This window comes from Bos javanicus, chromosome 28 (assembly GCF_032452875.1).
Source record: "Bos javanicus breed banteng chromosome 28, ARS-OSU_banteng_1.0, whole genome shotgun sequence".
Classification (NCBI taxonomy): Eukaryota; Metazoa; Chordata; class Mammalia; order Artiodactyla; family Bovidae; genus Bos; species Bos javanicus.
In genome coordinates, this window is record NC_083895.1 from 4,228,994 (window position 1) to 4,242,470 (window position 13,477).

At 71.0% G+C, this 13,477-nt stretch overlaps 6 non-coding genes across 6 annotated transcripts; all 6 read right to left on the reverse strand.

Annotated features, from left to right (window-relative positions):
• Positions 1-1,370: 1,370 nt before the first annotated feature.
• Positions 1,371-1,489, reverse strand: LOC133240764 (5S ribosomal RNA). Its single transcript, XR_009734364.1, has one exon. It is a non-coding gene; the product is annotated as a 5S ribosomal RNA (ribosomal RNA).
• A 2,011-nt stretch (positions 1,490-3,500) lies between these two features.
• Positions 3,501-3,619, reverse strand: LOC133240765 (5S ribosomal RNA). Its single transcript, XR_009734365.1, has one exon. It is a non-coding gene; the product is annotated as a 5S ribosomal RNA (ribosomal RNA).
• A 2,014-nt stretch (positions 3,620-5,633) lies between these two features.
• On the reverse strand, positions 5,634-5,752 carry LOC133240766 (5S ribosomal RNA). The gene has a single exon (XR_009734366.1). It is a non-coding gene; the product is annotated as a 5S ribosomal RNA (ribosomal RNA).
• A 2,010-nt stretch (positions 5,753-7,762) lies between these two features.
• LOC133240767 (5S ribosomal RNA) lies at positions 7,763-7,881 on the reverse strand. The gene has a single exon (XR_009734367.1). It is a non-coding gene; the product is annotated as a 5S ribosomal RNA (ribosomal RNA).
• A 2,009-nt stretch (positions 7,882-9,890) lies between these two features.
• LOC133240768 (5S ribosomal RNA) lies at positions 9,891-10,009 on the reverse strand. Its single transcript, XR_009734368.1, has one exon. It is a non-coding gene; the product is annotated as a 5S ribosomal RNA (ribosomal RNA).
• Positions 10,010-12,019: 2,010 nt separating this feature from the next.
• On the reverse strand, positions 12,020-12,138 carry LOC133240769 (5S ribosomal RNA). The gene has a single exon (XR_009734369.1). It is a non-coding gene; the product is annotated as a 5S ribosomal RNA (ribosomal RNA).
• Positions 12,139-13,477: the final 1,339 nt, after the last annotated feature.

Genomic DNA, 13,477 nt, shown 5'->3' on the forward strand with positions numbered 1-13,477 from the left:
CGCGGTGAACCAAGAGCTCGTCCGCCCCGCCCCTTCGCCCTCCCGAGGCCCCCCTTGCCCCCACGCCGCCCTCCAAGCACAGGACCTTCCGGAGGGAGCAGACGAGCGACATGCAGGCACACGGACAGACACACAGACACTCGCAGGCACCCACGCCACGGGAGACAGCCGGCCGGCGCAAGCGCGGCAGCCAGGGCCACAGCCATAGCACCCGTGGGAGGCCGGGGGTCAGGAGAGACAGAGACAGAAAGAGATGAAGGTTCAGAGACACACTCCCAAGACGGCGCGAGGCAGATGCAGACAGACAGACAGACAGACAGACAGACACGAGCGCGCAGGCACACACGGGGAGGGAGAGACAGAGAGAGGGAGACACCGAGCGACTGACAGAGAGACGGAGAACGGGAGACGGACAGGGGACAGGGGATGGCATCCGCTCCGAGATAGACACACTGGCACAGACCGTGACACACCTCAGAGAGAGGCCGTGCGGCAGAAGCAGCTTCCCTAAGGGAGGGGGCGTCAGCCTTGGGCCGGCGGGCCCCGGCTGGACGCAGTGCCCTGGGGCTGGCAATCACCCGTGGGGACCCCCGGACTTCCTCGCATCCGAGGTCTCAAAGGTCCCCTTCGGCTTGGCCACCTACGGCGAGACCCAGCCCCCGCCCCCAGGCCAGAGGGTGAGTGCGGGAGAGTGTGTGTGTGAGTGTGTCGGTGGGCGACGGTGGGGTCTGGTCGACTGGGGGCCGGGGGGAACCCAGAATGGAGGGGACAGGGTGTGGCGGCCGGGGGTTTGGAAGTCTGTGTGGTCCTCTTGCTGTCTGTCTCTCTCTCTCCCTCTTTCTCCGTCTCCCTTACCCGTGGTCTCCGGCTCTCGACCTTTCTCGGCGGCGGTGGGGGGGTGTGTGTGTGTGCGTGACTGTTTTGTGTGTGTGTGTGTGAGTGTTGTGCGCGCGCGCCTGCGGGAGACCCAGCGGTTGCCTGCGAGGATGCGTCGAGGGGTGGGGCTGGGGACGGGCCGGGGGCTGCGGCTGCGGCGGGGGCTGGGGCCGGGGCCCCGCCCAGAAGTGCCTGAGGCCTGCCAAGGGAGCCCCAGACAGAGAGCACCCCCTCCACCCGCGCCCTCGCCGGTCCTCTGGTTTCCTGGAAGCCGAATGCGGAGGGGCTCGCGGGCCGCCCGGAGGCAACCCAGGTCTGCAGCGGGAGTCGGGGCCCCGGCCACCCACCCCGGGAGGGGCTGGAAGGCAGGCGACCGCTCTGAGCGCGGTGGGGTGCGAGGGGCCAGCGGCAGGTGGGGCTTGCGGGGGTGGGGGGCGGGCGCTAAAGGAGAGGGGAGGCAAAAGCAAAAAAAAGCAAAAAAAAAAGAAAAGAAAAGCCTACAGCACCCGGTATTCCCAGGCGGTCTCCCATCCAAGTACTAACCAGGCCCGACCCTGCTTAGCTTCCGAGATCAGACGAGATCGGGCGCGTTCAGGGTGGTATGGCCGTAGACGGGGCGGCTGCCGCCGGGCGCCCTAAGAGCCCTGCGCTGCGCCTGCCTTTCGCTCCGACCTGCCGCTCGGCCCAGCCGGCCGCAGCTCTCCACGGAGCGCGCGCTGCACTTGAGCTGCACGACCCGCGACCGGAGTCCCGGCGGCCGTGTGGCCGGCCGACGCCGCTCCGCCCCCCGCACACCGCCACCCCCGGCCAGCACCCGCCTGGCCCGGCCCGGGGACCACGGGGCTTCCGGGACCCGGGACCCTGGACCCGGAGCAGCCGGCCCGGCATGCCTGCGGCGGATCGGGCGTGGGGTGGGGTGGGGTGGGGTGAGGGGCGCGGAGGGGTGAGGCGGGGCGGAGGTCTTGGCGCTCTCCCACCCTGGGACCCTCCAGGCCCGGCCCCGCTCGGAGGCCGCCGCCCCCCTCCGCCACCTCTCCCCCTCCCCGCCCCGCCTCCCCTCCCCCCCCCCCCCCCCACCCCACCAAGGCCTTCGCTGCTCAGGGCCACGTGGCCCCGGAGCTCTCTGGCTTCGGGGCCCGCTGGGGCCCGCGGTCCTCTGAGCCTCCCGCGGGCCTGTGCGCAGCCCAGCCGTGGCCCTGAGCGCCCATCCTGCCCGGCACCTGCCCGGTGCCCAAAGCCACCTGGAGCCACCAGCGCGGTGAACCAAGAGCTCGTCCGCCCCGCCCCTTCGCCCTCCCGAGGCCCCCCTTGCCCCCACGCCGCCCTCCAAGCACAGGACCTTCCGGAGGGAGCAGACGAGCGACATGCAGGCACACGGACAGACACACAGACACTCGCAGGCACCCACGCCACGGGAGACAGCCGGCCGGCGCAAGCGCGGCAGCCAGGGCCACAGCCATAGCACCCGTGGGAGGCCGGGGGTCAGGAGAGACAGAGACAGAAAGAGATGAAGGTTCAGAGACACACTCCCAAGACGGCGCGAGGCAGATGCAGACAGACAGACAGACAGACAGACAGACACGAGCGCGCAGGCACACACGGGGAGGGAGAGACAGAGAGAGGGAGACACCGAGCGACTGACAGAGAGACGGAGAACGGGAGACGGACAGGGGACAGGGGATGGCATCCGCTCCGAGATAGACACACTGGCACAGACCGTGACACACCTCAGAGAGAGGCCGTGCGGCAGAAGCAGCTTCCCTAAGGGAGGGGGCGTCAGCCTTGGGCCGGCGGGCCCCGGCTGGACGCAGTGCCCTGGGGCTGGCAATCACCCGTGGGGACCCCCGGACTTCCTCGCATCCGAGGTCTCAAAGGTCCCCTTCGGCTTGGCCACCTACGGCGAGACCCAGCCCCCGCCCCCAGGCCAGAGGGTGAGTGCGGGAGAGTGTGTGTGTGAGTGTGTCGGTGGGCGACGGTGGGGTCTGGTCGACTGGGGGCCGGGGGGAACCCAGAATGGAGGGGACAGGGTGTGGCGGCCGGGGGTTTGGAAGTCTGTGTGGTCCTCTTGCTGTCTGTCTCTCTCTCTCCCTCTTTCTCCGTCTCCCTTACCCGTGGTCTCCGGCTCTCGACCTTTCTCGGCGGCGGTGGGGGGGTGTGTGTGTGTGCGTGACTGTTTTGTGTGTGTGTGTGTGAGTGTTGTGCGCGCGCGCCTGCGGGAGACCCAGCGGTTGCCTGCGAGGATGCGTCGAGGGGTGGGGCTGGGGACGGGCCGGGGGCTGCGGCTGCGGCGGGGGCTGGGGCCGGGGCCCCGCCCAGAAGTGCCTGAGGCCTGCCAAGGGAGCCCCAGACAGAGAGCACCCCCTCCACCCGCGCCCTCGCCGGTCCTCTGGTTTCCTGGAAGCCGAATGCGGAGGGGCTCGCGGGCCGCCCGGAGGCAACCCAGGTCTGCAGCGGGAGTCGGGGCCCCGGCCACCCACCCCGGGAGGGGCTGGAAGGCAGGCGACCGCTCTGAGCGCGGTGGGGTGCGAGGGGCCAGCGGCAGGTGGGGCTTGCGGGGGTGGGGGGCGGGCGCTAAAGGAGAGGGGAGGCAAAAGCAAAAAAAAGCAAAAAAAAAAGAAAAGAAAAGCCTACAGCACCCGGTATTCCCAGGCGGTCTCCCATCCAAGTACTAACCAGGCCCGACCCTGCTTAGCTTCCGAGATCAGACGAGATCGGGCGCGTTCAGGGTGGTATGGCCGTAGACGGGGGCGGCTGCCGCCGGGCGCCCTAAGAGCCCTGCGCTGCGCCTGCCTTTCGCTCCGACCTGCCGCTCGGCCCAGCCGGCCGCAGCTCTCCACGGAGCGCGCGCTGCACTTGAGCTGCACGACCCGCGACCGGAGTCCCGGCGGCCGTGTGGCCGGCCGACGCCGCTCCGCCCCCCGCACACCGCCACCCCCGGCCAGCACCCGCCTGGCCCGGCCCGGGGACCACGGGGCTTCCGGGACCCGGGACCCTGGACCCGGAGCAGCCGGCCCGGCATGCCTGCGGCGGATCGGGCGTGGGGTGGGGTGGGGTGGGGTGAGGGGCGCGGAGGGGTGAGGCGGGGCGGAGGTCTTGGCGCTCTCCCACCCTGGGACCCTCCAGGCCCGGCCCCGCTCGGAGGCCGCCGCCCCCCTCCGCCACCTCTCCCCCCTCCCCGCCCCGCCTCCCCTCCCCCCCTCGCCCCCCCCACCCCACCAAGGCCTTCGCTGCTCAGGGCCACGTGGCCCCGGAGCTCTCTGGCTTCGGGGCCCGCTGGGGCCCGCGGTCCTCTGAGCCTCCCGCGGGCCTGTGCGCAGCCCAGCCGTGGCCCTGAGCGCCCATCCTGCCCGGCACCTGCCCGGTGCCCAAAGCCACCTGGAGCCACCAGCGCGGTGAACCAAGAGCTCGTCCGCCCCGCCCCTTCGCCCTCCCGAGGCCCCCCTTGCCCCCACGCCGCCCTCCAAGCACAGGACCTTCCGGAGGGAGCAGACGAGCGACATGCAGGCACACGGACAGACACACAGACACTCGCAGGCACCCACGCCACGGGAGACAGCCGGCCGGCGCAAGCGCGGCAGCCAGGGCCACAGCCATAGCACCCGTGGGAGGCCGGGGGTCAGGAGAGACAGAGACAGAAAGAGATGAAGGTTCAGAGACACACTCCCAAGACGGCGCGAGGCAGATGCAGACAGACAGACAGACAGACAGACAGACACGAGCGCGCAGGCACACACGGGGAGGGAGAGACAGAGAGAGGGAGACACCGAGCGACTGACAGAGAGACGGAGAACGGGAGACGGACAGGGGACAGGGGATGGCATCCGCTCCGAGATAGACACACTGGCACAGACCGTGACACACCTCAGAGAGAGGCCGTGCGGCAGAAGCAGCTTCCCTAAGGGAGGGGGCGTCAGCCTTGGGCCGGCGGGCCCCGGCTGGACGCAGTGCCCTGGGGCTGGCAATCACCCGTGGGGACCCCCGGACTTCCTCGCATCCGAGGTCTCAAAGGTCCCCTTCGGCTTGGCCACCTACGGCGAGACCCAGCCCCCGCCCCCAGGCCAGAGGGTGAGTGCGGGAGAGTGTGTGTGTGAGTGTGTCGGTGGGCGACGGTGGGGTCTGGTCGACTGGGGGCCGGGGGAACCCAGAATGGAGGGGACAGGGTGTGGCGGCCGGGGGTTTGGAAGTCTGTGTGGTCCTCTTGCTGTCTGTCTCTCTCTCTCCCTCTTTCTCCGTCTCCCTTACCCGTGGTCTCCGGCTCTCGACCTTTCTCGGCGGCGGTGGGGGGGTGTGTGTGTGTGCGTGACTGTTTTGTGTGTGTGTGTGTGAGTGTTGTGCGCGCGCGCCTGCGGGAGACCCAGCGGTTGCCTGCGAGGATGCGTCGAGGGGTGGGGCTGGGGACGGGCCGGGGGCTGCGGCTGCGGCGGGGGCTGGGGCCGGGGCCCCGCCCAGAAGTGCCTGAGGCCTGCCAAGGGAGCCCCAGACAGAGAGCACCCCCTCCACCCGCGCCCTCGCCGGTCCTCTGGTTTCCTGGAAGCCGAATGCGGAGGGGCTCGCGGGCCGCCCGGAGGCAACCCAGGTCTGCAGCGGGAGTCGGGGCCCCGGCCACCCACCCCGGGAGGGGCTGGAAGGCAGGCGACCGCTCTGAGCGCGGTGGGGTGCGAGGGGCCAGCGGCAGGTGGGGCTTGCGGGGGTGGGGGGCGGGCGCTAAAGGAGAGGGGAGGCAAAAGCAAAAAAAAGCAAAAAAAAAAGAAAAGAAAAGCCTACAGCACCCGGTATTCCCAGGCGGTCTCCCATCCAAGTACTAACCAGGCCCGACCCTGCTTAGCTTCCGAGATCAGACGAGATCGGGCGCGTTCAGGGTGGTATGGCCGTAGACGGGGGCGGCTGCCGCCGGGCGCCCTAAGAGCCCTGCGCTGCGCCTGCCTTTCGCTCCGACCTGCCGCTCGGCCCAGCCGGCCGCAGCTCTCCACGGAGCGCGCGCTGCACTTGAGCTGCACGACCCGCGACCGGAGTCCCGGCGGCCGTGTGGCCGGCCGACGCCGCTCCGCCCCCCGCACACCGCCACCCCCGGCCAGCACCCGCCTGGCCCGGCCCGGGGACCACGGGGCTTCCGGGACCCGGGACCCTGGACCCGGAGCAGCCGGCCCGGCATGCCTGCGGCGGATCGGGCGTGGGGTGGGGTGGGGTGGGGTGAGGGGCGCGGAGGGGTGAGGCGGGGCGGAGGTCTTGGCGCTCTCCCACCCTGGGACCCTCCAGGCCCGGCCCCGCTCGGAGGCCGCCGCCCCCCTCCGCCACCTCTCCCCCCTCCCCGCCCCGCCTCCCCTCCCCCCCCCCCCCCACCCCACCAAGGCCTTCGCTGCTCAGGGCCACGTGGCCCCGGAGCTCTCTGGCTTCGGGGCCCGCTGGGGCCCGCGGTCCTCTGAGCCTCCCGCGGGCCTGTGCGCAGCCCAGCCGTGGCCCTGAGCGCCCATCCTGCCCGGCACCTGCCCGGTGCCCAAAGCCACCTGGAGCCACCAGCGCGGTGAACCAAGAGCTCGTCCGCCCCGCCCCTTCGCCCTCCCGAGGCCCCCCTTGCCCCCACGCCGCCCTCCAAGCACAGGACCTTCCGGAGGGAGCAGACGAGCGACATGCAGGCACACGGACAGACACACAGACACTCGCAGGCACCCACGCCACGGGAGACAGCCGGCCGGCGCAAGCGCGGCAGCCAGGGCCACAGCCATAGCACCCGTGGGAGGCCGGGGGTCAGGAGAGACAGAGACAGAAAGAGATGAAGGTTCAGAGACACACTCCCAAGACGGCGCGAGGCAGATGCAGACAGACAGACAGACAGACAGACAGACACGAGCGCGCAGGCACACACGGGGAGGGAGAGACAGAGAGAGGGAGACACCGAGCGACTGACAGAGAGACGGAGAACGGGAGACGGACAGGGGACAGGGGATGGCATCCGCTCCGAGATAGACACACTGGCACAGACCGTGACACACCTCAGAGAGAGGCCGTGCGGCAGAAGCAGCTTCCCTAAGGGAGGGGGCGTCAGCCTTGGGCCGGCGGGCCCCGGCTGGACGCAGTGCCCTGGGGCTGGCAATCACCCGTGGGGACCCCCGGACTTCCTCGCATCCGAGGTCTCAAAGGTCCCCTTCGGCTTGGCCACCTACGGCGAGACCCAGCCCCCGCCCCCAGGCCAGAGGGTGAGTGCGGGAGAGTGTGTGTGTGAGTGTGTCGGTGGGCGACGGTGGGGTCTGGTCGACTGGGGGCCGGGGGAACCCAGAATGGAGGGGACAGGGTGTGGCGGCCGGGGGTTTGGAAGTCTGTGTGGTCCTCTTGCTGTCTGTCTCTCTCTCTCCCTCTTTCTCCGTCTCCCTTACCCGTGGTCTCCGGCTCTCGACCTTTCTCGGCGGCGGTGGGGGGGTGTGTGTGTGTGCGTGACTGTTTTGTGTGTGTGTGTGTGAGTGTTGTGCGCGCGCGCCTGCGGGAGACCCAGCGGTTGCCTGCGAGGATGCGTCGAGGGGTGGGGCTGGGGACGGGCCGGGGGCTGCGGCTGCGGCGGGGGCTGGGGCCGGGGCCCCGCCCAGAAGTGCCTGAGGCCTGCCAAGGGAGCCCCAGACAGAGAGCACCCCCTCCACCCGCGCCCTCGCCGGTCCTCTGGTTTCCTGGAAGCCGAATGCGGAGGGGCTCGCGGGCCGCCCGGAGGCAACCCAGGTCTGCAGCGGGAGTCGGGGCCCCGGCCACCCACCCCGGGAGGGGCTGGAAGGCAGGCGACCGCTCTGAGCGCGGTGGGGTGCGAGGGGCCAGCGGCAGGTGGGGCTTGCGGGGGTGGGGGGCGGGCGCTAAAGGAGAGGGGAGGCAAAAGCAAAAAAAAGCAAAAAAAAAAGAAAAGAAAAGCCTACAGCACCCGGTATTCCCAGGCGGTCTCCCATCCAAGTACTAACCAGGCCCGACCCTGCTTAGCTTCCGAGATCAGACGAGATCGGGCGCGTTCAGGGTGGTATGGCCGTAGACGGGGCGGCTGCCGCCGGGCGCCCTAAGAGCCCTGCGCTGCGCCTGCCTTTCGCTCCGACCTGCCGCTCGGCCCAGCCGGCCGCAGCTCTCCACGGAGCGCGCGCTGCACTTGAGCTGCACGACCCGCGACCGGAGTCCCGGCGGCCGTGTGGCCGGCCGACGCCGCTCCGCCCCCCGCACACCGCCACCCCCGGCCAGCACCCGCCTGGCCCGGCCCGGGGACCACGGGGCTTCCGGGACCCGGGACCCTGGACCCGGAGCAGCCGGCCCGGCATGCCTGCGGCGGATCGGGCGTGGGGTGGGGTGGGGTGGGGTGAGGGGCGCGGAGGGGTGAGGCGGGGCGGAGGTCTTGGCGCTCTCCCACCCTGGGACCCTCCAGGCCCGGCCCCGCTCGGAGGCCGCCGCCCCCCTCCGCCACCTCTCCCCCCTCCCCGCCCCGCCTCCCCTCCCCCCCCCCCCCCACCCCACCAAGGCCTTCGCTGCTCAGGGCCACGTGGCCCCGGAGCTCTCTGGCTTCGGGGCCCGCTGGGGCCCGCGGTCCTCTGAGCCTCCCGCGGGCCTGTGCGCAGCCCAGCCGTGGCCCTGAGCGCCCATCCTGCCCGGCACCTGCCCGGTGCCCAAAGCCACCTGGAGCCACCAGCGCGGTGAACCAAGAGCTCGTCCGCCCCGCCCCTTCGCCCTCCCGAGGCCCCCCTTGCCCCCACGCCGCCCTCCAAGCACAGGACCTTCCGGAGGGAGCAGACGAGCGACATGCAGGCACACGGACAGACACACAGACACTCGCAGGCACCCACGCCACGGGAGACAGCCGGCCGGCGCAAGCGCGGCAGCCAGGGCCACAGCCATAGCACCCGTGGGAGGCCGGGGGTCAGGAGAGACAGAGACAGAAAGAGATGAAGGTTCAGAGACACACTCCCAAGACGGCGCGAGGCAGATGCAGACAGACAGACAGACAGACAGACAGACACGAGCGCGCAGGCACACACGGGGAGGGAGAGACAGAGAGAGGGAGACACCGAGCGACTGACAGAGAGACGGAGAACGGGAGACGGACAGGGGACAGGGGATGGCATCCGCTCCGAGATAGACACACTGGCACAGACCGTGACACACCTCAGAGAGAGGCCGTGCGGCAGAAGCAGCTTCCCTAAGGGAGGGGGCGTCAGCCTTGGGCCGGCGGGCCCCGGCTGGACGCAGTGCCCTGGGGCTGGCAATCACCCGTGGGGACCCCCGGACTTCCTCGCATCCGAGGTCTCAAAGGTCCCCTTCGGCTTGGCCACCTACGGCGAGACCCAGCCCCCGCCCCCAGGCCAGAGGGTGAGTGCGGGAGAGTGTGTGTGTGAGTGTGTCGGTGGGCGACGGTGGGGTCTGGTCGACTGGGGGCCGGGGGAACCCAGAATGGAGGGGACAGGGTGTGGCGGCCGGGGGTTTGGAAGTCTGTGTGGTCCTCTTGCTGTCTGTCTCTCTCTCTCCCTCTTTCTCCGTCTCCCTTACCCGTGGTCTCCGGCTCTCGACCTTTCTCGGCGGCGGTGGGGGGGTGTGTGTGTGTGCGTGACTGTTTTGTGTGTGTGTGTGTGAGTGTTGTGCGCGCGCGCCTGCGGGAGACCCAGCGGTTGCCTGCGAGGATGCGTCGAGGGGTGGGGCTGGGGACGGGCCGGGGGCTGCGGCTGCGGCGGGGGCTGGGGCCGGGGCCCCGCCCAGAAGTGCCTGAGGCCTGCCAAGGGAGCCCCAGACAGAGAGCACCCCCTCCACCCGCGCCCTCGCCGGTCCTCTGGTTTCCTGGAAGCCGAATGCGGAGGGGCTCGCGGGCCGCCCGGAGGCAACCCAGGTCTGCAGCGGGAGTCGGGGCCCCGGCCACCCACCCCGGGAGGGGCTGGAAGGCAGGCGACCGCTCTGAGCGCGGTGGGGTGCGAGGGGCCAGCGGCAGGTGGGGCTTGCGGGGGTGGGGGGCGGGCGCTAAAGGAGAGGGGAGGCAAAAGCAAAAAAAAGCAAAAAAAAAAGAAAAGAAAAGCCTACAGCACCCGGTATTCCCAGGCGGTCTCCCATCCAAGTACTAACCAGGCCCGACCCTGCTTAGCTTCCGAGATCAGACGAGATCGGGCGCGTTCAGGGTGGTATGGCCGTAGACGGGGGCGGCTGCCGCCGGGCGCCCTAAGAGCCCTGCGCTGCGCCTGCCTTTCGCTCCGACCTGCCGCTCGGCCCAGCCGGCCGCAGCTCTCCACGGAGCGCGCGCTGCACTTGAGCTGCACGACCCGCGACCGGAGTCCCGGCGGCCGTGTGGCCGGCCGACGCCGCTCCGCCCCCCGCACACCGCCACCCCCGGCCAGCACCCGCCTGGCCCGGCCCGGGGGACCACGGGGCTTCCGGGACCCGGGACCCTGGACCCGGAGCAGCCGGCCCGGCATGCCTGCGGCGGATCGGGCGTGGGGTGGGGTGGGGTGGGGTGAGGGGCGCGGAGGGGTGAGGCGGGGCGGAGGTCTTGGCGCTCTCCCACCCTGGGACCCTCCAGGCCCGGCCCCGCTCGGAGGCCGCCGCCCCCCTCCGCCACCTCTCCCCCCTCCCCGCCCCGCCTCCCCTCCCCCCCCCCCCACCCCACCAAGGCCTTCGCTGCTCAGGGCCACGTGGCCCCGGAGCTCTCTGGCTTCGGGGCCCGCTGGGGCCCGCGGTCCTCTGAGCCTCCCGCGGGCCTGTGCGCAGCCCAGCCGTGGCCCTGAGCGCCCATCCTGCCCGGCACCTGCCCGGTGCCCAAAGCCACCTGGAGCCACCAGCGCGGTGAACCAAGAGCTCGTCCGCCCCGCCCCTTCGCCCTCCCGAGGCCCCCCTTGCCCCCACGCCGCCCTCCAAGCACAGGACCTTCCGGAGGGAGCAGACGAGCGACATGCAGGCACACGGACAGACACACAGACACTCGCAGGCACCCACGCCACGGGAGACAGCCGGCCGGCGCAAGCGCGGCAGCCAGGGCCACAGCCATAGCACCCGTGGGAGGCCGGGGGTCAGGAGAGACAGAGACAGAAAGAGATGAAGGTTCAGAGACACACTCCCAAGACGGCGCGAGGCAGATGCAGACAGACAGACAGACAGACAGACAGACACGAGCGCGCAGGCACACACGGGGAGGGAGAGACAGAGAGAGGGAGACACCGAGCGACTGACAGAGAGACGGAGAACGGGAGACGGACAGGGGACAGGGGATGGCATCCGCTCCGAGATAGACACACTGGCACAGACCGTGACACACCTCAGAGAGAGGCCGTGCGGCAGAAGCAGCTTCCCTAAGGGAGGGGGCGTCAGCCTTGGGCCGGCGGGCCCCGGCTGGACGCAGTGCCCTGGGGCTGGCAATCACCCGTGGGGACCCCCGGACTTCCTCGCATCCGAGGTCTCAAAGGTCCCCTTCGGCTTGGCCACCTACGGCGAGACCCAGCCCCCGCCCCCAGGCCAGAGGGTGAGTGCGGGAGAGTGTGTGTGTGAGTGTGTCGGTGGGCGACGGTGGGGTCTGGTCGACTGGGGGCCGGGGGGAACCCAGAATGGAGGGGACAGGGTGTGGCGGCCGGGGGTTTGGAAGTCTGTGTGGTCCTCTTGCTGTCTGTCTCTCTCTCTCCCTCTTTCTCCGTCTCCCTTACCCGTGGTCTCCGGCTCTCGACCTTTCTCGGCGGCGGTGGGGGGGTGTGTGTGTGTGCGTGACTGTTTTGTGTGTGTGTGTGTGAGTGTTGTGCGCGCGCGCCTGCGGGAGACCCAGCGGTTGCCTGCGAGGATGCGTCGAGGGGTGGGGCTGGGGACGGGCCGGGGGCTGCGGCTGCGGCGGGGGCTGGGGCCGGGGCCCCGCCCAGAAGTGCCTGAGGCCTGCCAAGGGAGCCCCAGACAGAGAGCACCCCCTCCACCCGCGCCCTCGCCGGTCCTCTGGTTTCCTGGAAGCCGAATGCGGAGGGGCTCGCGGGCCGCCCGGAGGCAACCCAGGTCTGCAGCGGGAGTCGGGGCCCCGGCCACCCACCCCGGGAGGGGCTGGAAGGCAGGCGACCGCTCTGAGCGCGGTGGGGTGCGAGGGGCCAGCGGCAGGTGGGGCTTGCGGGGGTGGGGGGCGGGCGCTAAAGGAGAGGGGAGGCAAAAGCAAAAAAAAGCAAAAAAAAAAGAAAAGAAAAGCCTACAGCACCCGGTATTCCCAGGCGGTCTCCCATCCAAGTACTAACCAGGCCCGACCCTGCTTAGCTTCCGAGATCAGACGAGATCGGGCGCGTTCAGGGTGGTATGGCCGTAGACGGGGGCGGCTGCCGCCGGGCGCCCTAAGAGCCCTGCGCTGCGCCTGCCTTTCGCTCCGACCTGCCGCTCGGCCCAGCCGGCCGCAGCTCTCCACGGAGCGCGCGCTGCACTTGAGCTGCACGACCCGCGACCGGAGTCCCGGCGGCCGTGTGGCCGGCCGACGCCGCTCCGCCCCCCGCACACCGCCACCCCCGGCCAGCACCCGCCTGGCCCGGCCCGGGGACCACGGGGCTTCCGGGACCCGGGACCCTGGACCCGGAGCAGCCGGCCCGGCATGCCTGCGGCGGATCGGGCGTGGGGTGGGGTGGGGTGGGGTGAGGGGCGCGGAGGGGTGAGGCGGGGCGGAGGTCTTGGCGCTCTCCCACCCTGGGACCCTCCAGGCCCGGCCCCGCTCGGAGGCCGCCGCCCCCCTCCGCCACCTCTCCCCCTCCCCGCCCCGCCTCCCCTCCCCCCCTCGCCCCCCCACCCCACCAAGGCCTTCGCTGCTCAGGGCCACGTGGCCCCGGAGCTCTCTGGCTTCGGGGCCCGCTGGGGCCCGCGGTCCTCTGAGCCTCCCGCGGGCCTGTGCGCAGCCCAGCCGTGGCCCTGAGCGCCCATCCTGCCCGGCACCTGCCCGGTGCCCAAAGCCACCTGGAGCCACCAGCGCGGTGAACCAAGAGCTCGTCCGCCCCGCCCCTTCGCCCTCCCGAGGCCCCCCTTGCCCCCACGCCGCCCTCCAAGCACAGGACCTTCCGGAGGGAGCAGACGAGCGACATGCAGGCACACGGACAGACACACAGACACTCGCAGGCACCCACGCCACGGGAGACAGCCGGCCGGCGCAAGCGCGGCAGCCAGGGCCACAGCCATAGCACCCGTGGGAGGCCGGGGGTCAGGAGAGACAGAGACAGAAAGAGATGAAGGTTCAGAGACACACTCCCAAGACGGCGCGAGGCAGATGCAGACAGACAGACAGACAGACAGACAGACACGAGCGCGCAGGCACACACGGGGAGGGAGAGACAGAGAGAGGGAGACACCGAGCGACTGACAGAGAGACGGAGAACGGGAGACGGACAGGGGACAGGGGATGGCATCCGCTCCGAGATAGACACACTGGCACAGACCGTGACACACCTCAGAGAGAGGCCGTGCGGCAGAAGCAGCTTCCCTAAGGGAGGGGGCGTCAGCCTTGGGCCGGCGGGCCCCGGCTGGACGCAGTGCCCTGGGGCTGGCAATCACCCGTGGGGACCCCCGGACTTCCTCGCATCCGAGGTCTCAAAGGTCCCCTTCGGCTTGGCCACCTACGGCGAGACCCAGCCCCCGCCCCCAGGCCAGAGGGTGAGTGCGGGAGAGTGTG